The sequence below is a fragment of the Passer montanus genome, unplaced genomic scaffold, assembly GCF_014805655.1.
Source record: "Passer montanus isolate IOZ18808 unplaced genomic scaffold, ASM1480565v1 scaffold1, whole genome shotgun sequence".
NCBI lineage: Eukaryota > Metazoa > Chordata > Aves > Passeriformes > Passeridae > Passer > Passer montanus.
Window position 1 is genome coordinate 10,059,229 of NW_024356504.1, and position 26,751 is coordinate 10,085,979.

General features: G+C 38.4%; 1 protein-coding gene across 4 annotated transcripts in view; it reads right to left on the bottom strand.

Moving 5' to 3' along the window:
* B3GALT1 (beta-1,3-galactosyltransferase 1) overlaps nt 1–19,820 on the bottom strand; it is a 178,656-nt gene extending 158,836 nt beyond the window's left edge. For 2 of the 4 annotated variants that reach the window (XM_039731106.1, XM_039730936.1), the window contains exons 1-2: nt 19,762–19,820; nt 13,804–13,961 (exon numbers count right to left, since the gene is read on the bottom strand). The gene's annotated coding sequence lies outside the window, so the exon portion shown is untranslated. The remainder of the gene's footprint in view (nt 1–13,803; nt 13,962–19,761) is intronic. The other 2 variants (XM_039731019.1, XM_039731185.1) reach the window with 2 other exon arrangements.
* Nucleotides 19,821–26,751: the final 6,931 nt, after the last annotated feature.

The following is a 26,751-nucleotide window of genomic DNA, read 5'->3' on the forward strand; positions in this document are numbered from 1 at the left end:
TTCCATATGGATATTTTTCTGTTTTTGTAAAACTTTGATTACATTCCATCCAGATTCATCTTAAAAATGTAGTGGTTGATTACAGAGGTAGGTTGAACCAACAGGGTCTGAATAGGTATTTCCTCAGAGATCTGCACAGGCTTCTCTGAAGAGGAGCATGGAACTAGGAGGTAACACAATTCCCTGTGCACTCAATTCAGAGCAAATGGACAACTTGACTATGTTGTGTCAATCAATGAACATCCCAAAATCTTTTTACGGATATTTATATGATAAAGTTGTTAGACTCCATTGATTCCATGAAGGGCTGAACGCTTCAGTTTGCACCAAGAGCAAGCTGTAGGAATCTCTTTGAGGTAAAGAGCTCTAGAGGCCACTGGAAAAGATCAGAAAGAAGGGGAATGCATTGAATGATTAATATCCTAAGTTAACAGCAGCCAATTTTGAGGCCAAAACCATAACACCCTAGACTACAGATGTCAATGGCAGCAACAGAAGGTGACACTGAGAATTTCAGGAGGTTTAATTTGATACAACCACAATACTAGGAAAGTTTCAATACAGCTTTGATACACAAGGGAAGGTGGAAAAGGCATTTGTACCATCTGGCAGCTTATGCAGACTCCAGATGCAGAGCACACAGACCCCTGTGCCTCCATGACTGGACTGGTCATACTTCTCTGCCACCTCCTGAATGAGAGTGCATCAAAATATTTAAAGGGAAAGATGTAAAAACTCATGAAGATGGAGTTGAATTTTATTACAGCAAACTAAACCACAGCTGGGTACTGACTGACAAAAACGACACTATTTAGGTGCATTATGATATACCTTAATGCAATAAAATCTAATTCAACAGAGTAGTCAGTCTTGTGATGTTTAACTCGGGAACAGGAACTTCAGAAAGTGAGAGTAAAGTTACAGTAGAAGTATCCAAAATTCCAAACATGATTTTAGTTTTTAAGGACTGATATAACAAACCTTTCATTCTTAATAATTTTAAAAAACTTTATTTCTTAACCCAAATAAAAAAGAAGTTTAATGTTTATGAAAATTAAAAAGATATTTGTTTCTAGTACCACAGTTTTCATTGCTTTTAACATTAATTTGGTTTTAGTTTTTATCTTTATTTTTAAGAAAGGTGACAAAAATTGCTGTATTTAAAAAATGAATGCTCATAAGAAATGCTTTAGCTGGAGGAGAAGCTTTATTGATTTTTAGGGGTGGGATTTGGGAATTGAATTTTTCTGGAGCATAACATTTTATTTACTGGTGCTTGATAAACTGCAGTGTCACCTGCCAGCTGGCTGCAGTTAAAGAAAGCTGACTGATAGCCCAGGACATACATCTGAAAAAACAAAATTATCAAAATGGTAGAAACTCCTTTCCCCCCACTACAATTAGTCAGGCTGAGTATTCCATTGGCTTGAACAGGATCATTCTTATTATTTATTGCCTGCATTATTCTAGTTCTTATAGGTACCAATTGCCATTAAAGTTTCTGTCTACTAGGCTCTTAACATTCTGTTAAAAAATTGGTTTGGACACACTATACAGTCCCTGAATGCATATTATCATACAATGGGGTTTAGACATTTATCCAAGTGTCACTGCTATTTCTTACCCTTTGTATGAAGATGCCTGTGTTAGACAAAGTACTCCAGTGTTCAGGAGTAAATAAAAAAAACTTACATTAAAATAATTTCATGTTTAGTGCAGAGGTAGAAAGCAATAGCTTTTCCCCAGTGGGGTTTTGGTTTTGTTGGTTTTTTTTTGTTTGTGGGTTTTTTGAGGTTTCCAAAATAACCTCATGACTAATTCCTTCTGTTTTCTATACACTACAACTAACAAAGTAATGGTCACATAACCCCACGGCTGTTTCTTCATTGCTCTGCCTTACTGTTTGTCTGGATCTTGAATCTTGCCTTAACCTTTTTCATGCTTGCTGTGATCTGCACACAACTGCTTTTCACACCTATTAATCCTGTTCCTTGACTTGTGGTTTGAAACAGGTCCTTTTGTCAGAGGAGGATGCCCTTGTCAAAGGATCAGAAACCCAACTGCCAGGTTTTTTACTTGAGTTAATAATAAAGGATTGGCAGCAAGGCCAAGGAGGCCTGTACTGTCATACCAGTATTCCATACCCATCTTTTCTGTCATCAGATGTCTAACAAAGAATGCAAGTGGCAGACAGTAATTTTAATTTTAATTAGTATTAACAGTGATTTATCATTTCAATTATATGTAATTTTCTGGACCACCAATTTTGGTGAAAAACAATGCTTAATTAAACTGCTGTTATCAGAAAGGTGTATCTTTATCAGATACACTTTTTTTTATAATTTCAGGGGGCTGTGAATCCAAACAAATTCATGAAGACTACAAAATATACATGTAGTACAATTGTTCTGTTTTGTTTTGAACATCTAGAATATATCAGATTGGACCACAGAAAACCCTTGTAATGTTTGGAGAAAATGAGCCAGACATATGGGCACAAATCATACATTACTGACAAATGCTTATGAGAAATTGTGACTTTAGAGGCCTCTCATTTGAATACAAGCTCTCATTATTCTATGCCAACTTTCTGTCCTAGGAAAGGGAAACAACGTTCTGTTATTTCCCTTTAGGATTTTCTAATGCAGGTATAGAAGAGATCCCCTATACAGCATTAATGAAAGATCCTTGTACAGCCTCACATTCTATTAGTGAACACAACTGCCTTTCCTATTCATGGAAGTCTCCATCATCAGAGAATGAATAATTGTGGCCTACCATCCTGACCCCATATCTTATGGTACCAAACACAGCAGCTGGAGAGTGGGAAAGTGCAAATGAGTCTGCTCTTTCATGGATGCTATCAATCTGAGTGGTGCCACACTTCAGAAAAGCAGACAAGGAGCTCTTAGTTGTTTACTTCCTTCATTTATCATCAAGGAAATGCTGATCTCAAGTTTCCTCAAGATTAGCTGGCAGTTAAAAAACCCCCAACAACAAACAGCAGAACAAAGTCTGCACTAAACAAGCATAACCCACATGGAGCCTCTGAGGCCTGTTCAGCATCTCCAGAATCTGCAAGAGTAACCAATGATGTAGCTCCTCAGTGGGTCTTCTTACTTGCCTTTTAAAAGCAACTGCTAAGTTAAGAGAGTGTTACTGACTTAGGTACCTTCATCAGTTTAAAAAAAGCCAAAAACAATCAGAGTTCTCAGCTTCATTCCCAGAGGAATGCAGAATCACAGAATCATTGAGGTTGGAAGGTCCATCTAGTCAAAGCCCCCTTCCAAAGCAGGATCACTTAGAGCAGGTTACACAGGATCACATCCACGGAGGTTTTGAGTATCTCCAGAGAAGGAGACAGCTACCAAAGGACACAATCATAACAAAGCTCACTTGCACTGCAAACTCCTTTATTTACATTTAAAAGTTGCATTAAGGATATCTTGGAAACATAACTTAATTCATGCCTAACTCACAGTCCTTAGAGCTGGAAACAGGGGTCAACCAAGGTTTAAAACTTGATGCCACAATGCAGCCAGATAAAGGAAATTGCTTCTTGGTCAGTCTCTGCCAAGTATAATAGTCAATGAAAGACTTCCCTACACAGGACTATGGCTTTCTTACACAGAAGAGTAACTGGTCTGTGGATAGGGAGGAACAGGTAGGAGCTGCCGGGGCAGATTAACACTATTCACATTTAACACATTAATTCACCTTAAATTATTCTTCATTAACTGAAATGCAGCTACCTGCTTTGTCCAACCTCACCTCCATCTTCAGGCAGCTGGAGACAACCTGGTCTCTCTTGCACAATCCAACCATTTGGTAGGATTATCTAATTTATATGAACTACACTGTAGAAGCATCTTTTCTTCAGAAAATAGAGTATGGAGGGACTGAGGGAATTTAACGAGTCAAACTTATTGTTTGAAATGTAGTATTTGCTTGCTGAGCAGCAATAGTGGAGTCTTTATTAGGAGGAACAGAATTGTTAGACCTTGGCTGTGATTCACTGTACATTCTATTTTGTCTTGCTGTTCCAGGTTATTTTCTTTTTCTTACAACTTGAATAACCAATTTACAGCCAACCCAGAGCTGGGTGGAAAGGCTGGGATAAACACTGTAGTGAAAATTAAGGGTGTAATGGCAGAATCAGATGATTCACTACTGTTCAGAATCTCTGGATCACTTCCACACAGCAAAGCCAAACTTTTTAATGTATGTGTAACCACATATAGTACCAAAATTAAAATGTAGAGGTTTACTGCAGTAGGCTACATCCTTGAGTAGCTACAGTGCTGTCACCTTGAAACAGCTTCCAGCCCTGGCTTGTGATTCCAACATAAAACAGCGGGGAAGGATCGTCCCTCCCACAGTTCCTGTCTGTGAGCAACCCAAAGTTCATTCAGCCTTTTGTAAACATTCAGGTGCTATCTAGGTAAGATGTTCATCAGAAACAATGGAATATTAAGACTACAGAATATATGGCACTAAAGAGGTCACGATTTCACCTTGAAATTATGGCTTTGAATTCCTCCACTGATCACACATTTGCTATCTCTGGACATTTAAGAATTGTATGTATGTGATGTAAACCAGCCAAACTAACTGAATGGACACAGCAGTTCAGCCAGCTCAAACACAGTATCTATAGATATTTATTAAAGGAGCAGAAGCAGCATTCCAGTGTTTTCCCTATGCCATACCCCAAATTCCTGAAAATTTTCCTCAGAGGGCTCAGGATTTGCATATAAGTGCCTACACTTTTTGGGTGACTGCTCCTCTCAAAATAGAGAGTTCACAGATGTTCATTTTGCCTCCTGTAAATATCTGAGCTTTAACAGCTCAGTGCCAAAGCCTACTTAATTTTTCTTTCCAACAAAATCAACAAGAAGTATTATGACTGATAAAGTTAGAGCTCACTAATATTACCATATTGTTTTCCTCCGTAGTAGTATTTAAAAATGAAAAAGTACAGGAAATGCAAAGACATTTGTTGACAGTAGCAAGACATCATAAATCATGGTGACTTTACAATATCAAAAGTAGTCTTTGTGGAAAAAAAAAAGGTGGACTTTTATGAAAAACTTAGAGGAGCTAATCTGTTGGAAGAGTCAAAGGCTTACTAGAGAAGGAAAAAAAAACCCTCTAACATTTAGAAAAGATTAGAGAAGTCAATAATCTGCAAAAGCAGATTATGAAAGGCAGGTTTTTTTAATCTTTGACTAGTGTAGCTAATGTACATAACTTCATTAATTTCAACTGCATTTTGATAGTATCTGTTCACAAAGTTTTGTGAAGGCCAAGTCCAATGGGTTTCAAATTGTTGTTAGGAAGAGCATCATGTTTTCAGACAGCTTACTGTGAGATTGCTTATTGAAAGCATCTTTCAAGGTGAGCCAGCTGAGCCTGGAAGGATAAAATTACTTGAAAACTATAAATATTTGCCTATATTCATTATAATGAATCACTATAAATCAATACAGGATTTCAAGAAATGGCAGACCCTTTCGTGGCACAGTACAACTCATGTCCTGTCTGAATTCTACCATGGCCTAAAAATGCTACAGAATACCTCTTGTTTTTATCTGAACATCACGCTACTTGCTGGGTTCTTTAATCATCTAATTAAAGAGTATTCCTAACATTTTTGGTTTTCTAATTCACTTTGAACAAATGCAGTAATTGCTGAGGAAAACACACTCAATCTCTGTGTACAGAATGTGAGACAAACTTGCACCAGTGCTTAAATGAGTGAAGCAATTAACTTAAAGACAGTATCACTGTACTGATACAGTAAGGAAAAAATATGGGTGAGATTTTAACTATTATATTAAAATGGAAATCTCTAGCAATATTTTCATAATTTTTGGAAATGCTTAATGCTATAAAAACAAGTAACCAGTGTTATAGCTGTATAATTTATGCATTGCATTTACAGTTTTAATAATATTGAACTGTTAAAACTGTGTTTTCAACCAAAATAATTCCAATTTGACAGATTCTGAAACAAAATGACAAAGTCCTATAACCAAGTAATTATAGATGTTTATATTACAGATGTTGACATTTCATAGCTAAGCAGTTTTGTTTCCAAATGCAGTGGAGCATTTTCACTTTGTAGCAGGGCTACTCAGATCCCCCTTCCGATTTACCCATCCTCATTTTGTTAAACAACATACTAGTGGTAGACTTCCATCAAGTGAGCTGGCCGTAAAAAAAGACTACACTATTCAGGATTCTCAGGACTTCATTCATTCCAAAGGTCTGTCAAATGCACAAAAACACAGGTTTTACTTCTTCTCTGCTGTGTTCTTTCCTCCCATCTTGCAATGTATTATTTTTTTGCTCACCTAATCACAGCCCCACCTAAGGATTGTGTAGCACTGACATGCTCCTGTCAGCTGACTGACATGTGTACTGTGCCTTGTATACCACTGTGGCTCTGTCACCTAACATTACTCAGAACATCCATCTCATCTTCATTTTTTGTACAATGGGATGTGCTCTGTGAATGCAATTCTCAGCTCTAACCACTCTGAGGTAAATTATCAGCATAGTGCATTTTACATGACTCACATTATATCCCACAGATACAGTGCAAGCTGCTCCCTAGCAACTGCAGCAAAAATATACCCCTTTAGGCACTTTTTTCCAGCCAAAGAAACCAACTTTCTGTTTGATGAACTTCATATATAAAACAATCTTGGCTACCGTCACCTGAAATTGTTCTGACTAATGGTCCTTAAGATGCGTTTTTAGCCCTTTGCCTCGTTTGGGCTCTGATGCTGAAGTTTCTTTTGCAAACCTTCCACCTCAATGATTTTAGCACCAAGGGAAAAAAAGTACTTTTCCAAGCCAAGAAATATCTTCTCAATAAAAATGAACCATTTATACAAGAATTATAATCATGAGCTAGAAATCCATTTTAGGTGGAAAATATAACTCCCAGCATGCTGGCAAAAGTGAAGGCCCTGGATTTATTTTGTGGAATGCTGAAGTCTTTTGGTTGGACTTCATTCACATGCTGAATGGAATTGCAAGTATTTTCAAAGAACTATAAGCTTTTAAGTAGACTATTGCTTGTTGTGTCATCCAAAATCTATTTACGTGAACTTAGGGAGATATATCTGGGGAGAGACAGAAATTAGTCCTTGTTTAAAAGCAACTAGCCTCATGCTTATGTATCACACCTCGTGAATAAGATGTGGCTGCTGTGACATTGTTACTGATTTTAACACACCATAAAATACCTTAAAGCTAATTCCAGAATAACAACAGCTCATTAATACTTCACAAATGAACAGAATCCTCCACCAATCTTTAGGAATTTCTTTGCCTCTGCCAAGGAAAGGGTGTTACAGCAGACAGTTAACTTCCACAATGGAAGCCAAGCCTTCAAGTCTAAGGCTGCTCAGGTTAGCACATTTAGGCAGAGGCTAGTTTGCTATTTTTGTACTGATCTACATCAGCCTCCACTGGCATGCAGCCCTGTGCATAGTCAAAAAGACAGCAGTTCTAGGACAGAAGAGCAAACAGCACCTGTTAGCTAGTCACAGAAAATAGCAAAAGCAGAACAGCATTGTCCTTTCCCTTCAGGAGATTCTGTCTTGGGAACTGTTAGAGACCTCTGAAGGCAATTAAATCTGTCCTTTTGGTTGAACAGGACAACAACCACCCCCACTCTGCTGATGGATACCTCTGATAAAAAGTAAAGCATGTGTTGTGTGACTACCCTTCTTCCTTGGTACTCTTTAGTGAAACTGACCCTGCTAAAGTGTAAATGAAATTCACATACAAGTTTATGCCAATTTTTGACATGACCCTAGAACAGTGCTCCGGACAGCATCTCACATGGTGAAGCAGAAATGCTTTTTCTAAGAAGTCCTGTGTCACCACCACCTGCAGTCAAATACTACACATAAATTGGCATATTTAATAAAATACCATTGAAATAAATCCTAGTTAGAACAGTGCTAATTGACATGCCCAATTCCTTAACCAAAGTACTAGTAACTACCTGGCACAAAAAATGGCATTTCTGTTAGAGCCATGTATTCATCACTTCCATACTGAGTAAATATTGGAGTTCAAACTGCATTTCCATCAATGCAGTGTAGCTGGCAGTGTGTTATGAATTCAACCTTGATGCAAAGTTTTATTAGTAGTAGTACAGTCTTTCGTTCAGTGAGATTCTCATTTCATGAACAAACATCCTATTGACTTTTCTGTGACATTTATGTAATTTAGGTCTGCCAAGTCAGTCTTCTGTATATGTCTTAATGACCTAATTAAAAGAACTATTGTCATACCACTATATAATGTAGCAAGAAGAGGGGGCAGGCTGTTTCCATTTTAAGCTAATAGGCACAAAAATCTGTAGCTCATTGCTTCTAGTTCAATTCTGAATTTACTCATAACAGGAAATAACTGGGTTATATGAACACCCCAAATGATGAAGGAGTTACGTATTTTAAAGGAACAAAGAACATATGGATGTGACATGCCTTCCTATGTATGAAAATCTAGCTGGATCAGAAGAGAAAAAAATAAAAACAGTTTTGCAAACTTTACACTCAGAGAAAACAAAAAAATAATATACAAGCTTTCTAGCAATGCTCAAACCATCCTTATAGAACAGAATATACCATTTTATGTCAAATCTCCTTTGGAACCTTAAAATGAATGTTAACTTATAATATTACCTGTATTGCCAACTTAAATTTCTCACCCAAACTCACACAGTTTTCACTTTTTTATCTCATTATTTCCAGAACAAATATAGTGCAAAACTTGAGCAAGGTGTTCCTGGCAGTGAACAAATTCAGATACTATACAGATACTATCCTGATGAAGCCCCAGGGTACAGTTTTTGTGGGAAAGTGTAAATCTTTGCAACACTGTGTCTGAAAGAAAGCTGTTAAATACACTGTAGCTACCTAAATCCTGAAAACTGGATTCACCGAAATTCACAGAAGTCCTGGCTTTTTATTCTTAGGGAAGAGAGGAAGGAACTTATGACTGACTGAATTTAACGGAGGTGCTGGAGATCACTTTTATTTAGTCCAGCGGGCTTTGAATGAATGTGAAATCCATTTGGCAATCAACTACTTTCACTTTTAAAAAAAATATTTTATTTCTATCTGCATACTTATATATTAGCCCACCTTTTATGCATCTGTTAGCATTTAATATGGTCATTTCATTCTTATGGTTTTGTTTATTTTAACTGTTCTTTGCATAAAAATTATTTAAGCAGAATCATTACACTGTTTGAAAAATAACTCCAGAGAGCTATAGTTGATGTTCTTCTCTAAAGGTGTGCAAGGTTATTACAATATTTCATTAGCACAAAACAATACATCTTCAGATAGAGGCAGTATTGGCTTGTAATGTTTCGTGTTACCATGCTACAAACCTTTGCTTGTAAAGCAATTTAATCACTTCCATATTGGTTATACATGAAATATTAGTGCTGTGCTTCACAGGGAACACCTCCTGCATTTTCATTACAATATAACTGTATTACTTAGAGAGTCAGAAAATCTATTTGTCTTTAAGCATGTCATTGCATCTCATTGAAAAATTTCTAGCCTAAGTTTTACTAGTTAAAGAAAGAAACAGTATTCCAGTTTTAAGACCTCAATTCAACCAATATGGGTTTCATTAGTTTCTAAAATCCACATGTCATCTCCATGGCTCTTTTAGTTATCTTTCATATTACCACCTATTAGAATGGCTAACTGTAAGTTTTTGTCTTCTGAAACAGAAATCTTTAATATCCCATGAGATAACCTGGTACTTATACATCTAACATTAACATTGTTATTTAGCTACTGTATAGTGAAAGAAACTAAGATTACAACAATCTTTATGGTGGTCATCATCTTCAAAAGATCAACATTTTATTTTTCAACAATGAAAATATATGAAAGTCGAACAAATTGCTTTATTTTCCTCCATTAAAATAGTCTAACAGATAACAAAGAAGAGATATGTTATTAGTATCATGCCTTTCTTGACAAATCAGGCAAAAACATCATCCAGTGAGTTATGAAGTCCTGGTGTGTAAGAACAAAACATACAAAATGGAAGCAATTACAGAATTCTGAGGTAGTACACAAGACAACATAAGAGATTAACAATGTAGACATTGTATAAATACATGCGTATTTAGATTATTTTTGAACTGAAAAGCGTTGAAACTAAACTTCTGATCAGCATTTTTACCATCCCTTTGGAACTGCCAGGCCAGGCTCTTGAGTCTGTGAGATTCTGCAAGAGGAGCAGGCGGTCACAAAAGCAGTGAGCAGCCTCTTGAGTCTGTAGCGTCCTCACACAACTGTGGTGCCACTGGCAAAGGCTCAGCCAGGGGACCAAGCTGTAGTGTCCTTGAACTTCACCCACCCAGGCAAGCACAAGTGCCACCAGGTAGCCGTGTATGTCCCTGCACCTGAAAATACTTCCCGACCCGGCAGGTCTCACCCTGCTCTCCCAGCTGCTCTCTAGTGGCTGGGACCAACTAGTTCTGGCCATGCCACGTGCACAATGTGACTGAAAGAGATCCACAACAAACAGCCAGCACTGCTCCTTGGATTATCTCTGCCTGAGCAAACCTGCTCTGGTGTTCACAGCAGCAGGAATCCAGGAGTCAAACCTGACACCGTGTGTGTGCTGCACTGTGTGCAATCTTCTCAACATGCTCTACAGATACCTCAGTCTCAAAGACTGTTTCTTTACTAAAAGCATTGGTACTATAACTGATACCAAAACTGATTTCTGGTATTGATCATCATACTTTTTATTCAGAGGATGTTTCAACATACAAAAGACTGTGTCTTTACTAAAAGCATATAACTGATAACTATAACTGATACCAAAACTGATTTCTGGTACTGATCATCATACTTTTTATTTAGAGGATGTTTCAACATACAAGATGGTAATTGCTTTGTTCTACCTGACACTCGTACTTTGTCTATAAGAGACTTACAAAACACTTTTTAAAATGTAAAATCAGGTAGTATTTTTAATACAGCTGCTCGAAGTCATGTTGTTAAAGCCATGACTAAAAATTACTTTCAAACAGCTGTATCTTGTGTAAGTCAAAACTTGACCCAATAACATAAAAAATTATAAAATAACATAATAATGAAAATAACATAAAAATGATAGTTTGAAAGATAGAAAAAACCCCTTAATTTAAAAAACTTTGGGTACATCTATCAAAGTTGGAAAAAAACTCACAGAACCTTTACTGGTATCTTGATAGAAAGAATTTCATTAACAGCAATTCTAAATAGTTCCAGAATATTAGGTCACATGCAGTCAAAACCACCTGAACCCTAAAGGTCTTACACAAAAATTACAACAGATCTGAGTCTTCATGTCACTGACAACTGTACAAAGTGCATAGGAATTGCTCAGATGTAACTGACTTGTTTGCTCATGCCAGAAGCCTCTTTAGAGAGCAATCACCTCCAACTCATCTCTAGCAGCAAAAGGAAAGCATGCAGTAACTTGGCTGAGTGACTGCTCAGAAAACAGGGACATAGTTCACAAAAGACAAGATTGATTAGCACTTGTAGGCTGCTTACTTTTATGGGTTATACAGAAATTTTCATTTCTTACTGTTTTCAAACTATGAAGGAGATGATTACAAGTGTAACACCTTTGGAGGAAAGCCTAACAGAAATATTTAATTTATTTAATTTCCCTATGACAAATGAACAAATAGTTCAGAACTTCCACAAATTAGTTCTTAGTTTTACTAGTATTTTGCTTTATGCCTCTATGTTCATGCACGCATGAGCAAAAAAAAAAATAATTTATTTTCTCCTGAGAAATATTCAGAATAAGATGGTATTCAGTATCTCCTCCTCACTTGTAATTAGGACATAATATGTTGAATTCTGCTCCCATTGACTTCTCATTTAATGAATTAGGTAGAATACATGGATAAAAACTCTTTCCCAGTAGCAGTATATCTTCCATGTGAAATGTTTAATATGATCCAACTTACAGAATCAGTAGCAGACTGGATGCTCAAATTCTATTCCAGACTTTTCTGGCCCAATTCAATGCCTGATTAATCAATGGGAATGTTTGACTTGGTAGAATAATCTGAAATCTGCACATGAAAATCACCAGCAAGGAGGCCAGTCTCTTCAGGGTTTACAAAACATTTTTTCATCTTAGCTGCAACACAGCAATATTTGTGTAAAAGTATTTCAGAGCAGAAGTAATGTGCTCTTTAAGAAACTGATTGGGTAGAGGTGAATCCCAATAAGTAAACTAGAGACATCAGACTCAATATGACCTAGTTGCCACTAACTTGGTGAGAAGCTTTCATTTGAATTTTAATTCTTGTGATGAAAACCTCATATATTTGAATTTTTTAGCCAACTTTTAGCAGTGCTTTGTTACTGCCTAGCTTATTTTAAGCAAATACAGTATAAACTACATATAACAGAATTTGGTTTATGATTGTATTTGCACTAAGGTGCATTTTCTGTGGCCTTTTAACAAAAATCTAGCATACTCAAAAGCTTGGCAAAAAGAAAAACCAGTGGCTTTACTACACAGTCTGAAATCCAAGTTAAATGTATTATTTTTCTACATGGAAAAATCTTGCAAATGCTGAAAGCTTTAGGTATACATTAGTATAATAGATTTTTACAGTACAATGCTACCACTGTTCTAATGCCACTCTTACTAGCTGCCTGACAGACCTTATGAAAAAGTATACATATGAAAGAAATTAACTTGTTAGTATTTTTTGGATGCCCACAATGGTGTGGCTTCATTTACATGTACCATTGTACCTACATCTGAGTATTTTTCCTAGGGAAGACTGTAGTGAAACTTGGCTGATGATTCTGAAGTACCTTATAAAATGTTAGATGAATGCACCCATCTTAACACAAGAAGATATTGTCACAATTGAACAATGGGACACAAGTTCCACTTTTTACAATGATAGTCTGTTTAAGGCAGATAAGCAGCACATTTGGCACTGCTCTATCACTGCTGCCAAAAGTATTCAGCACAGATTCAGCAATTATCACCACTGTGGCCTGTAAGTACTGGGGAAAAGGAAGAGCAGGCTGACAGTGTTCATGTCTATCCATGACATCCTGCAGGTTACCATGAGCTCACTAAACTAATTCTGAGCTGCATCAGCCAACAAAAAGCTGTTTTGACTTCACAGCTACTTGTACACATGGACATGCTTGTCATAAAGAAGCACTGGGTGAGTTTCAAGCACACCGTGCAAATGCAATATACCAAAACCGTTTTCTTTGGCAAACTGTCTTGTTTTGGTTTGATTCCAACAAACAGCACCCATTTAATAGATCAGGAATATAACTTTAAACCACCCATGACAAAAATCAACTAGTAGAAATACATTTGTTATGTACTTGAATACTTGCTAACTTGAAAAAGCTGTTCTGATGAATTGTATTACAGGGGAAAACAAAATGAGAGAAGAACCCTATTGGTGCAGTCAACTACAGTGGGTAACAGTCCTTTAGACAACCAGATTTACACAGCATATGACCTCATAAATTAGTAGTAGAGCAGCTGGGGCCTTTCTTCAAAGAAAGTAAAATGTAATTCTTTAAGCTAAATATTTAAATTAACAAAGCAATAGGCTGCCTACTAAAATCGTCCGGTACTTCTGCCAAGTACTTGAATAACAATAAATCAAGAAACAGAACAGCACTTCAGACTGGGGTTTGACAAGCACATATTGTTAACTGCTGCTGCTCAACCATCTTGTTCTCCTCTTGCATTTACCTTCATAGTTCTATGTCCTCCCTTGCACAGCCTTCATAACGTCCTCTGTGAAGCAGATTCAAGCTGGCAGAAAGTGGGTTTCTGTTTTGTTTGGCTTTTTAAGTCAGTGGCCAGGGTGGAGGAGTGATCTTCTGCCAGACTTATGTGCTGAAGTAGTTCTGGAAAGGTTAGGAAGGATGGTGTTACTGTGACTGGGAGAAGGGAGACAGCATCATCACAGACAGGCTGCTGGAGTTACTTGCCCTGCTGTGAAACCACATTTATTACTACGTAGCACTAAGTAGTAACACAGCACACTAATAATACATTTCTGACGTTTCTTTAAACCTCACTCGGTGCTGTTGGCAATGCAGCAGCTTTTCCAAGTGACATCCTTTGAGTATCGAATGACTAGCCTGGCTTTGAACAAGGAATGTGAAGAGATCCTTTCTATATGGCAGGCTTCCAGCTTAACCCCTAATACAACTGGGAGGCAGGAGAAGAAAAGCTTTGGTTATTATTTTCATCGTACTATGAAATGTAGCTCACAAATGAAAGGTGATTAATTAGATAGCATTGGAGTTAAGGCTGTTGTGTACTGAATCCGTAGAGAGGCTAGGAAAGCATTAAAGGTATTTGAGTAAATATTGCTTTGCACTCCGATATTTTTAAAAGCTTCTTTGGTTTCAATTAAAAATAATTTTAACAGCAATCAACATGGATCAAATACCACATACCACCATCCTCACTTCCTTTTTCATTGCAGTTGGAATAAGTACTAGGAATGGCATTTCTTAAGAGTTTTCTTTCTATTTTATGTGGTCTGGATTTCTGGACATTGCATTACCTTGTCTGAGTTTACTGAGGTACAAGGAAAAAAACAAAACAAAACAAAAAACCAGAGCCTGTGTTACATTCAGTGAGTTTAAAATCTATGAACACTCTTGTCTGATATGCCATGGCACTTTTATTCCTCACAGACACACATGCAAAAAGACTCACAAGGAATGATACTGTTTGCAAAATGGAGACAAGCACAAGAAGTTGTCTTTGAGCACAGAACTAATGCCACCATGGTGGCAAAGAGCTCCAGAAGCACTCAGAGTGGACAAAAAGATGACAATTGAGCTTCAGTATAGATATATGTAGGCTAATACATCTCGTGAAAAATAATCTCAGTCACATATACAACATGCTGACAAATGACTGGAGGAAAAAATCCAGCAGCCATTATTGACAGATCCTTATGTACAACAGCAAGAAAAACCTTAGCAAAATATTGGGTATCATGAGGAAAGGCATTGAGAAAAAGACAGTGCACATTTGTACAACCTTGGTCCATCCATGTCTCAAGTACTTCTGGTCTCTGCATCTCAAGAACACTCTAGTCAGAGAACAAAATACCACAAAGATGGAGTGACTAGAAAAAGAGACTTCAGGGGCTTTTTAGTTAGAAAAGAAGACTGAAGCAAGATATGATCAATCAAATCATGAACATGGTAAATAAACTAACGTAAAGCTGCTTGCTAAATCTTTTAGTAATAGAACTAAGGGACCTTTTACAAAGCCAGCACAACATCAGTTAATAAAGAACTAAGTGCTTCTTTACAAAGATAGTAGTAAGCTTCTGGAACTTGCTGTCACAGCAAGTTTGAAAAAGACAGGTCCTTGGTCTGCAGGTCCACAAATGGGCTCTAAAACCACTGAGCAGATATATACCCACCATCTGTAATGTGACAAACAAGTATGCTGGAAGAGTACAAGAGAACAGGTTCATAAAACAGCCAGGTTTGTGTCTAGTCCCTAACAGCATCCCTTAATTTCACTGTCAGAGACCTAACCCTGAGTATGAAGCTCCACTGGTCTGACCCAGCAGAGCTTTTCTGATGTTCTGCACTTCAGTTGCCTTTAGTATCTTCTGTGGAGCTCTGAAAAATCCACAAAAGTTACACCCCTGCTTCTTAGCAGCTGTGAAAGATGGAGGTCAGATTTGAATAACAGCAGTCCTTCAGTATAAATTCCAACACAACAGCCTATGCTAAGCAATAAATTAGAACTGTATCTTTAAACAAAAATAAGGGTCAGACCCAGGAGGAAATATTTGCATTACTCCAAGCAGTGTGACCCCAGAAAGCCACAGATGTTGTTCCACAGCAAGATCAGCTATTTCAGTGAAACTGTAGCCACCTGCTGAGGGACAAAAGAAACAAACATCAGCCCCTCAAAGAGCTGAGCTGCAGAACTGCTCAAAGGGAAGCAAGGTTAGCCGTGTAAGTCATTCACTTTTTTACTAAAGTAAGTCTCAAAAGACAGTAATAGTTAAAGCCTGCTGGTACTCAGATGGCAGTCTTAAAAACTTGAGTGCAAAAGCGAGCCTCTATCGGGTGTTTTCTGCCTTCCACTACAGAAACTGTTTATATATGAAATAGGTATATTATAATTACAATATTTTGAGACTACTGCAAAGGGAAAAGGTATACTGGCAACACTCCACAGAAATGAATAAATGTAGCTCAACAGTATTCTCACAAGATTTCAGTTATGTAGCATTTTCTTTGTTCACTGCACTGTTCACCATTAGCTCCCTCACCAGTATTTGGTAACTTCTTCTAGTGCAAAGAAATGCATACTTATGTATTTCATAAATATTTGTAGCGATACATTAAATTATACACTTATACAAGCATTAAATTACACATTTTAATCCTTAAGGGAATAATAGTGTTTTGATGAGTAACTATTGCATATATCTAGATTATTCCCACTAGTTTGGGAGTTTGAATTGAGAGCTACAAAAATCAGAATGCAAGAGGGTTAAAAAGTGTCCACTCCCCACTACACATGCAATACCTGGCAATTTTATGTTTTAGGTAGCTATACAAGAAGAGGGGTGTCTTGTAATTGAGATCTGTAATTCATTCATTATCACACCTTGGTTCTTCTCTGTATTAAAAGTAGGCACAAACAGGCCCAAGACTCTTGTACATCCTTTCTTTCTCCTGGTCGTGCTGGGGAAAGCTGATCTCTTCCACCAACATAGCTGCAGTCTGTCAGTCAAACAACGACCGCCCCATCTTTGCCTCTGTCCTACTGTTGAAGAGCTGTGCTCCCTGCACTGGGAGCTGAATTCCTGTTCAAGAGTATCTTTCCTACGTTCCTTGAAAGGCATTCTCAGGAGAAAGAGGTGCTCAAGCAGAGCACTCTTGGTCACTGTGCCCGTGGCACTGCTAGGCAGCAGCAGACACTATCACTGTTTGGAAACATCTGAGGCTGCTGGGTAAGCAGCAAAGGGAACACTTGGATGCTGAGGCATTTTATACTTGTGTGTGTCTGGAGTTCTGCAGAGCTGCCATACATCAGCATTTAGAGTTGCTGTGTTTGATGAAGAAAGATCTAACAGCTATGAGTCCATATTTTAACTGCAGTTCAAAAACAGCATTAGCTTTTCCAAACAGATCAGTGTACCATTTGTATAATCTAATACAACTAGGAGATACATCATTCATTCATCTTTTCCCTGAGCTTCTGCATCTCTTCATTGGTTCACCTGAACGTACATATATACTTATTTCTAAAATACACTCATTTCTAAAAAGCATACCACTTTTTTTCCCTAGCTGTATCAAAAGAAATAATTTTCCTACTAGTCATGGCAAATTACATCAATAATATTTTATTATCTATCTTTATCTGTTTAACTAAATAAGCATCAGGGTGGAGAACATAACAGAATTGACTGCTTCAGTTCCAGATTTCTTATTATGTGACATACAGTGAAACTACCCTGTAAAATTACTACTACAAAAGCAGCTTAGGAAAATTTAGGATATCTCTGAGTGTTGGGAGGCATACAGATGGACTCACTTTCTTTTCTAGAGAAGAAAACCATGAAAAGCAAGCTAAAAATTTCTGAAACTTCTGCATTCTCCTCTAACTTTTAACTAGGTATGAGCATTATGTAACTATAATACTTATTAATATTCATAAGTCTACAGCTGATTAATATTTTTTTAAAAGTAAATACTTAATACACGTATATTGACTTCAGTGGTGGAATGACTCTTGCTCCAAAAAGTTTCATTATTTACTAACATACAAAGAAGATGAATAAACACTGAATCAAGCACCCTTCTGAAATGACAGCACTGAAATATTTAGATGTTTTACAAAAGATTTCTTCAGGATTGTGCATGGAAAAAGGTATTTAAGGCATAGCTGTAGAAAATATATTGGCATACATTCTCCTGCACGCACGTTCTCTTGGGAACAGCCCCACTGAAATGACTGGCACAAATACAGTCTGCTCATGTGCTGAAGGTTCTACCATTCACAAACTATTTTTTTTATGTGTTTATCCATTCACAAACTAAATTTTTAGATTAAGTTTTGGTGTCATTCACAAGGCAGGGTGGGGGGAAAAGCTTAGTGTTTTCAGCCTGTTACCTCTAAAGATTTCACTGCTCTCTTCCACAAAAACAGTCACAAAAATTTGGGATTTTCTTTCCTGAAAAAAGCACATAAGGAAACAATGGGTGATGTTATGAGGCAGATGAGCAAAACTGAGTACATCTCAGGCATTGCATCGGGCTATGTGTGACATACGTGGATGAGGATTGTTCTCTACTATAATCTAAAATACTCTGACGACACTGAATCAGGTTAACTAAATGAGGTTTCTGAAAAACTGGTTTGACAGTATGACATTTGCTGAATCTGTATAGATCTATCCAGAATTAGAATTGTATGAGAACTGAAATTTCATTAGCAATTTATATTCCACCAAAAATGTTATTTAGTGGGTAAGTATGCAGGGAGGGAACAATATTTAACCTGTGTCAGCCCTAATTCCACACCTCAAATCTTTTACACTTACTTGTGCCTTCCCTTCCCCACAGATGTAAAAATGGGCTTCAGCTCCCCAAAGCAGAGCATGTATGTGCTACAATGGTGTTTGTACTGGTTATTCACCCTTGCATCTATCACGATCTAAAACATTTCTGAAAACACGTTATGCACCACGTGATTGAACACATCCTTATAACTAACTAATCAGAATACTCTACCAAGAAAGAGTGAACAAGATCAATACAATCCTAGAAAGTAGAAAAGGAAACTTAAAGGTCCAGAGGAACAAAAAACCCCCGAAACAAACTAAATGCTCTTTACATTTTCTGCAGACAGTGTTTACATGTTTAAAATACCCAAACCAAGAGATGCAACATAACCAACAGATAACACGAACTAATTTCTCTAGGTCTGTTAATTGTGGATGATATCCTGTTTCCTACCAAATCACAATGTCAAAACTCCTCTTTATTTCCATGACTGGAAGATCAGGTTCTTCATCACAAAGCCTGGCAACATCCTGGCAGATTCCTTCAAATGTTATATAATCAAGATACTTAATGTTTACAACGACATCTCTAAAGAACATCTAAAGGCTGTTTTTATCTAAATTAACAAGATTTGACAACACTTCAAAGCTTAGCAATATTGCCTTTATCAGTAAAAGTACAGTAGGTTGAAGAACAATGGAAAGGAGTGCACAGGGATAAACGGGATTTCCTCTTTCTAATTCCTCTGTCTCAGTAGCCAGCGGTCATGCATCAACCGTCACCGACACGCTTACTTTACAATAACTTTTCTTTGAGCTAACTGTGTTAACAACTTTAAGATCCAGTCTGCGGCCACACCGCCACCGCTGCCGCCTTCGCTTGTGTGACTGTCCCCGCCGGGCGTTCGGGACCGCCTTCGAGTAAAATCCTGCCTTGAGGGAAGTTCAGCCCGCCGCCCCAAGAGCGGCGCGGCCGCGCTGAGCGCCCCCAGCGCGGGCCCGGGCGCGTCCGCGCTGCCGGCCCGGAATCCCGCCCGCTCGCCGCTCCGCCCGTGCCGGCACCGCTGCCCGGCGCTGCCGGCCGCCCCTTCAGCAGCGGTCGCAAGGGATGCGCACGACGACGGGCATCCCCCGCCGGACCTTACCGGCCGCGCTCGCCGCCCTCGGCCACCCGGGCTGCCGCCGCTCCGCGCCGCGCTCCCGCGCGCGGCAGCGCCGCTTCCGGGTAGCGGGAGCCGCTCCGGGGCCGTGCCGCCCGTGTGCCCGCGGCCGCGGTCCCCGCCGGGCGCTGCGCTCCGTGTCCCCGCGGGCGCTCCGGGACGCGCTCCAGCCCCGGCAGAGGGTGCCCATGGTGGTAACGTGCGCGGCTGGGCCAGCCTTGCCCATCCCCAGCCGCTCTGGCAAACGGGAGCGGGCTGAGGGCCGGCCGTGCGGATGGAGAGCGTGTGCCTGCCCGGTGCCCGCGTGCACCGGAGTGTGGAGCTTCGCACCCGGGCGCTTTGTGCAAAATAAAAAAAAACTAGTGGAAGAAGATGTCTCTTTTGCAAGGAAACCCCACTGAGCTGAAACCGTGTCCGCAGGCAACATCCCCGCGGCTGCCGCCGACCTTGGCGCGGGCGCAGGAGCGCGTCCTCGGCCGCTGCCGCGCTGCGCTGCGGTGCGGGGCTGTGCGGTGCGGTGCGGTGCGGGACCCTCCATCGCCGCGGCTGTCACTGCGCTGCGGCTTTGCACAGAGTCTGCGAGGTCTCGGAACTTGTGCCGCTGGCAGTGCCCCGCCTGCCCGCAGCCGTGCTTAAATTGGTTCAGCTCTACCAGGTGCCTGTTTCTAACTTTAGTTTGTGTGGCGCATCCATGGGTTTGCATTGTTGTTTCTCTGTAGAACGAGGTGTTCTGTGCGCTGACCACAGTGGTGCACTGTAGAGCGTACGGGTCTGCTGGGGCACCACAGGCCCTGGAGCAGTGAGGATGGAGGATGGACCACAGGGGATTATTGGTGTGAGGCACTAGGGAAAGGGGCATGGGCTTTTGGTACTGGAGGCCCGTGGTGATAAACGGCTCACCTGCGGTCACTCAGAGAAATGCAAGTGTGGAGCTGGATGAAAGTGCGTTTGGAGGTTGCAAAGAAACACTACCTGACGTATCTAAAGGTAAAACACTACATTCAGGTGCAGAATTGGAGCTGCATACCAATGAAGAAAGAAAAAAGGTAGCAAAGGGAGAAGAATTATCTTAAGGGGAACTAGAGGAGGGGGAGGAAATACAAACCTGAGTATCGGACTTCTCCTGGCCAAGGACTCCAGATGCTCACAAAGTCACTGTTACCACCCCTTCACATCAGGGTGGAATGAAACTGATCAAGAGATCCGGAGGAGAAGGGGAAGGGGAAATGTAACAGCAAGAGAGAAGTAATACATCTTCAACTGCATTATTACTACTCTTCTAGAACTAATAATTATTGGACTGTTAAGATTTCAGTTAAGCTAAGAATAAATGTCTCTTCCCTCCTTTCCAGTCTTTCTAAAACGCAAGGTGGAATGCTTGTAAATGTTTCAAAAATGTATTTATTGGTGGGTTCCTTTCAGTGTTGATGGTCTTACCCAGTGTTTTGGAATTTGCTTGTCCGTAGAACCCCTTGCCTACTTCTGTGCTTTCTTTGCTGATTCAAAAGGGTGTGGAGATTTATTGATTCCTAGTGGCTTGGCATTGTATTTCATGCCTAATAAGAAAGGTTCCTAAAATAAAATAATCTATCAAATTAATCTGGTTATAAGCAAATATTTGTTAATTTCTTAATGCAATATTGTTCATGCCAATATTAGATCCAATATATAGACAGAATTCCTTGTTCAGTTGTACCAGATGCAGGTACCCTCATCTGTGCTGAGTTCAGAACTGCTCGTACTGTTAAACAGTGTGAAAGTCATGCCCTTTACCTCACACTCTTCAACTGTTTACCTTCTTTTTTTTTTCCTTTTGGTCGCAGTTGAGTTTGCTGTATCCAGTGTGAAAACTCATTGTACCCACTTTTGTTTGGAATGCAATAAGGAAAAATGTGTTAAATGCTCATGTGCTTAGACACTGCAACAGCTCAGAGATGTTTTCTTCTAGAAAATGGGTTTTATTACTTCAGAAACTGATTCCCACCTTGAGAAATTACATTTTTAATAATACCATTATATTTTTAAGAAAAGGTATCCAATTTTTTCCTCTTTATTAAAGCAAGGAAATTTTTTTTATATCAGCTGTATTGTTATCTTGAAAGAAACCCAAACCCCAACACACTTTATTTACTGTGGACAGTTTTACAAATATTACAGAACTGAATAAAGCATTGCATAGTTACAGCTTTATAACTCCTGCAGAGAAGGAGGAAATATTAAAAATAATCCTTGTAAAGGAATCTCTATTAAGTAGAACATACATGTAATTAGTTTTAATACTTTAAACTTATCCAGAATATAAACAAAAATTCAGATAATCATGTCTGAATTTTATGTTCATGTTAAAGAGTGGACTTTAAGGTTCTACTGCAGGTTTTTGCAATCATATGCATACCTCAGTATGTATGTTAGCTAAATCCTTAAAAAGAAAGACAAAACACTACATTTCCACTAAATATCCTGTTTATGAGATGAAACAACTTAGAGGAAGATGTTGTTATAGGTGTAGAAGCACCAAATAATTAAAAGCAGAAAAGACACGAGAAAAAAAAAGCAGCACACCTGAAATATGGGTCTCTTCATTAATGTCCTTTACAGTACCCATAATACATTCTAGAGTTTAGCAGTCCCCCTGATAAATGAGGATTTTTTTTTTTAAATCTCAGCCCACAAAACTGTAATTTAGCCTTCCAGCCCATAAGACAGCAGTTCTTCCTGAAAAAACACTATTGTACTCCTGGAAAGCACTAAAGTACATATGTGAGCTGAGCTGCTCTTATTCATAGATGAAACAGTATAAAAAATGCAATTTCTGTACAGCTCTGTGAGCAGGAGGCCTTTCTGTCCTGGATCAACAGGCATGATAGAAGGTAAGAATCACACCTACTGAAATCATTGTTTTAGCTGGTAAGACAGCCAACAAGATGTGAACTTTGGGCTAAGTGCTGGTGTTGGGGATTCTGGCAGATGCTGGGAACTATCCTGAAATTCCTTAATGAAGAAAAGAAACACAGTTGCTGTATATCCTTTAGACTTTAACTTCAGGTTTTAGGAGAACAGTACTGTAGTACTGAAGTCTACTATACTTGGCAGATCTTTTACACTAAACTGTAAAATGATTTCTTAGAGATAAACATTATTTCACTCCTCCCTTCTGATAGGGTTTGAATACTTAACTGATGCATGGATGCAGCACTGCTTTTGTAGATCCGGGGGAGGAATATTTGATTATTTATTTTTAACTGTGTTACAATTTGCTAGCATTATTCAGCCTCATTTGGTAACCCCTTTGTTAATATCATGTAGATGTATGCTGTGAGATGTAAATCACAGTTATGTGCTTGGTGCTATACAGACAAATAAGGAGACAAAGGGTTCTTGCCCCCACAAACTTGCCCCCTCATGCACTCTCCTGAAGGTGCATCGGGATCTGATTTCACACTGCATGGCAAAGTGTTTCCTTTTGTTATTTTATCTCCCATGTATTATGTCAGCTGGAGGGAGCTAATCTCCCCGTAAACAAAGCAAGGCAACTTCCTTTGTGTGCAGAGTGAGTCCTTCAAGATATTTGTTTATCTGCAGTGATCGCTTGTAAGCACAGCTTCCATTTATATAGCGTCCTTCAGAGCAATGTCACTGTGAACGTAATGAATATACTTAAAAGTATTTTAAGATTCTATAAATATAAATTTAATTGCAACTGCCTTGAACAGTGATGTAAGATAGGCCTTTTGTGTAAAGGAATGGATGGGTGGTGAACCATTTTTCAGATCCAAGTAATTCTGCTTTACATGAGTGACCAGTTCATATAAAGAACATTTTCTTCCCCCTCCATTGATCCAGTCAGGTTGAGTATTTTTATCTTTGTTTTAAATATATTAAGAGTTTTTATTGTTCCCCACCCCATATTTAATTTTGTGGTGGATCAACTGTTTTGACAAATATTTGCACTATTACCTAAGAAATTAATTATAAAGAATTAATCCAGCTCTCTGCAGGGTTAACCAAGAGAGAAGAGCCTTCCTATCACAGTCAGTGGCTGAATCCAGCTGGCAAAAATCAATGTGGTTCTGTTTAATTATGATTAATGTTTTCACTTATTTTATAATTTTGCATGCAATTTTCTTTTTTTTTTTCAATTTTTCATCCTCTTGGAGGATGACTTGGCAATTGCTACTCATAAACCAGAGAGCTTGGTTCTGTGTCATCTGATTGCTTATCAGCAAGAGGATGCAACCAGTACTGGAATGTGACTGGTCCTTAATTTCCATTTTCCTGAGGTACACAGCTACCAGGATACAGGAGTCATGTTCCCTGGTACTAACACTGCAAAGCTTGGAATTGTCATCACTGGGACTATTTTATGACTGACACACAGAAAAGTTTCTGTTACCCTTATTTTCATTGAAGAGCATTTTAAGAAAAATTACTCACATGTTTCTGTTGCTGGAGTGGCACCATCATAGATAAAAGATGTCTGCCCACTGAGGGACTGAGGATATTGGTACCAAAATTTATTCAGAGATAAAAGAACTACATCAGGAATATTTGGCTGTGTGCTTTTTCTTATCATCTGGAAGAAAAGTTGTCTGAAGTTTCAGTCCTAAAGAGCTTACAACGATAGTAGAAGAGCAACCAAAGGAAGCACAGAATATATGGTAGAAAAAGTGAGGGGGAAAGCAGTGAAGCCACCACATTATGAAGCCACCACATTAAGTTTAGTGGCTCTGAGCTTCCTAGTGCTATATATACACAGCTGGTGTTACAGTAATTTGCTGATTGCTTGTGCTTCTACTTATGTATACATGAGTACCTATATATTTATATGCTTACAGACACGATACTCATGTATTACATTAAAGGATCATTAAGTTTGAATATGAGAATGCCTGAACTCAAATGCTGTCTTTATAGTCTTTAATTTTGTGATTGAACAGTGGTTTTCTTGGGACTCTGACCTTGTTCAGAGCAAAAAAGGGATGAATCCTGCTACTTGCACAATTATTTAATATTTTGATTTATTGAATTATTAAAAATATTACCTCAGGCTTTATTGATTAGAGTCTCCAATTTATCTTCTAGCTGCTGCCCCGATTCAGAAAGAAGTCCTAACAAAAATATTCTCCTGGCTATATATCAAGAGGACATGATTTGTACCATAAAAAAATAATGTGACATGATGAAATGGCAAGCTATATTGCAAATATGGTCAGAATAGAACCAGCTCAAAGTTGAAGCAATAGATTGATTTAAATTTTTTCAGCTGAAAGATATTTTTTAGAATGGGAAAAAAATCTATGTTCTTACCAGGTATTTTTCCTGGAAATTAAAAAAGCCTTTTGGTAAATCTTTGAAAGTAAATCAGTCTGTCTGTCCTCTTCTAGATGCAGAAAGCTTCTCCCCAAATGGATAACATGAGACAAAATTATCAGCAATCAAATGTTGCATTTTTAAATGGCAAGTATGCAAAACCATTAGTAGACTGGCATTACATTTTCCTACAATTAAAATACGTACCTACTTGTGTAGAATAGACTAAAACATAACTTTAACATTACAGTTTAGCTTGAGTATGAGTGTGTAATTTACAGAAACTGCCCCAGACAGGTGTAGGTGGGGTTTTGTTTCTGCTCCACCAAAGCATTCAATGTGTGTTAAAGAAGAATCATTCTAGAAAGTTCTTGAAAATTCTATGATTTATTTTTTATCATTCAAAGACTTGAAAATGGGGAGGAATTACCCCTAATATTTTAAAAGTCCAGAAATCCATAAAGCATGATACCTTGATGCTGGTCTTTAACAGTTTTCATAACTTTCAAGTTGATCCCGATTTTTGAATTTCCAGAACTCAATCACTTGAATTGTCTGTGCCACGTATATGTCTTCAGCAAATATATAAAAGGAACATTGAAGTTTCAAATTCAAGCACTCATATGTTGGGCAATGGTAAAATTAATGTTGTCTGTTTGACCTTATTTCCTGACCCTGTGAATTATGATTAATTTTTGGAAATTAAGGTCAATAATTAATGAATCAGTAATATAGTGAGTATTAGTAAATACAGTATGTTTGAACAAACTCGTAAATGTACAGGAAGTGCAGAATTTCATTTGTTAACCATCTTCTCTCTGTAGCCAGGTCTTCATGTCAAAAAAAGCAATGCTATGTCACTTCTGTCTCTTGTAGGTGATGATGAAATTTGTAGCTGGTTAAAGAAAATGGTTTGTTTTCTGGAGTGCTGCAGTAGTCTTGAAATGTTGTCAAAGAGCATAAATGTCTGGACACTTAATCCAAACCCCACCTAATTGGCTGGAAGGTATTTGGAAGAAGTTTATAAAGCTGCGTTTTTAGAGGTACTTAAAAATAAAGTAAATTAGCCCTAATTTTTTTCCTCATTTTCTTCTCCTTCCTTTAGTGCACATATGCTTTTTCTAAAAGTAAAAAAAAAATAAGATAATGGTGCACTCTGCAGTATGTCAGTTTATAACATTAGTATTTTCAGATATAGTTTGCCATACGTTATTAGCCAAATATTTATATCATGATGCCTTCAGAAATGTTGAAAGGTATTCTTGGTTATTGTCTTAGTATTTTATTTTGAAAACCAGAAAAGGTTTAGGCTTCCTATTCTGTCCCAAGAAGCTGAGTCCATGCTGTTGCTGTTTTATGGCATGCTGTTGGCATGGATAGCTGCCAGTGCCTGGGAATGCAACTTTTCCTTACCTTCTCTCTGGGCACAGAAGAAACAATGCTGGCAAAGTGGTTTTCTCAGTCAAGGCCACCCAGAACCAATCTGTATAGCAGTACTGTCCTACCAAAGCAGAAAAGCAGTTTATAGGAGATAATAAAGAGATTCTAAACACTGTTTAGATCAGTATATGACACTGTTTATATGCTATTTCCACTCTAATATTGTTTTATGAAAAGCTCTACAAAAGCTCTTAAGATTGGGCTGCAGATTTTTTTTCTGTGTCC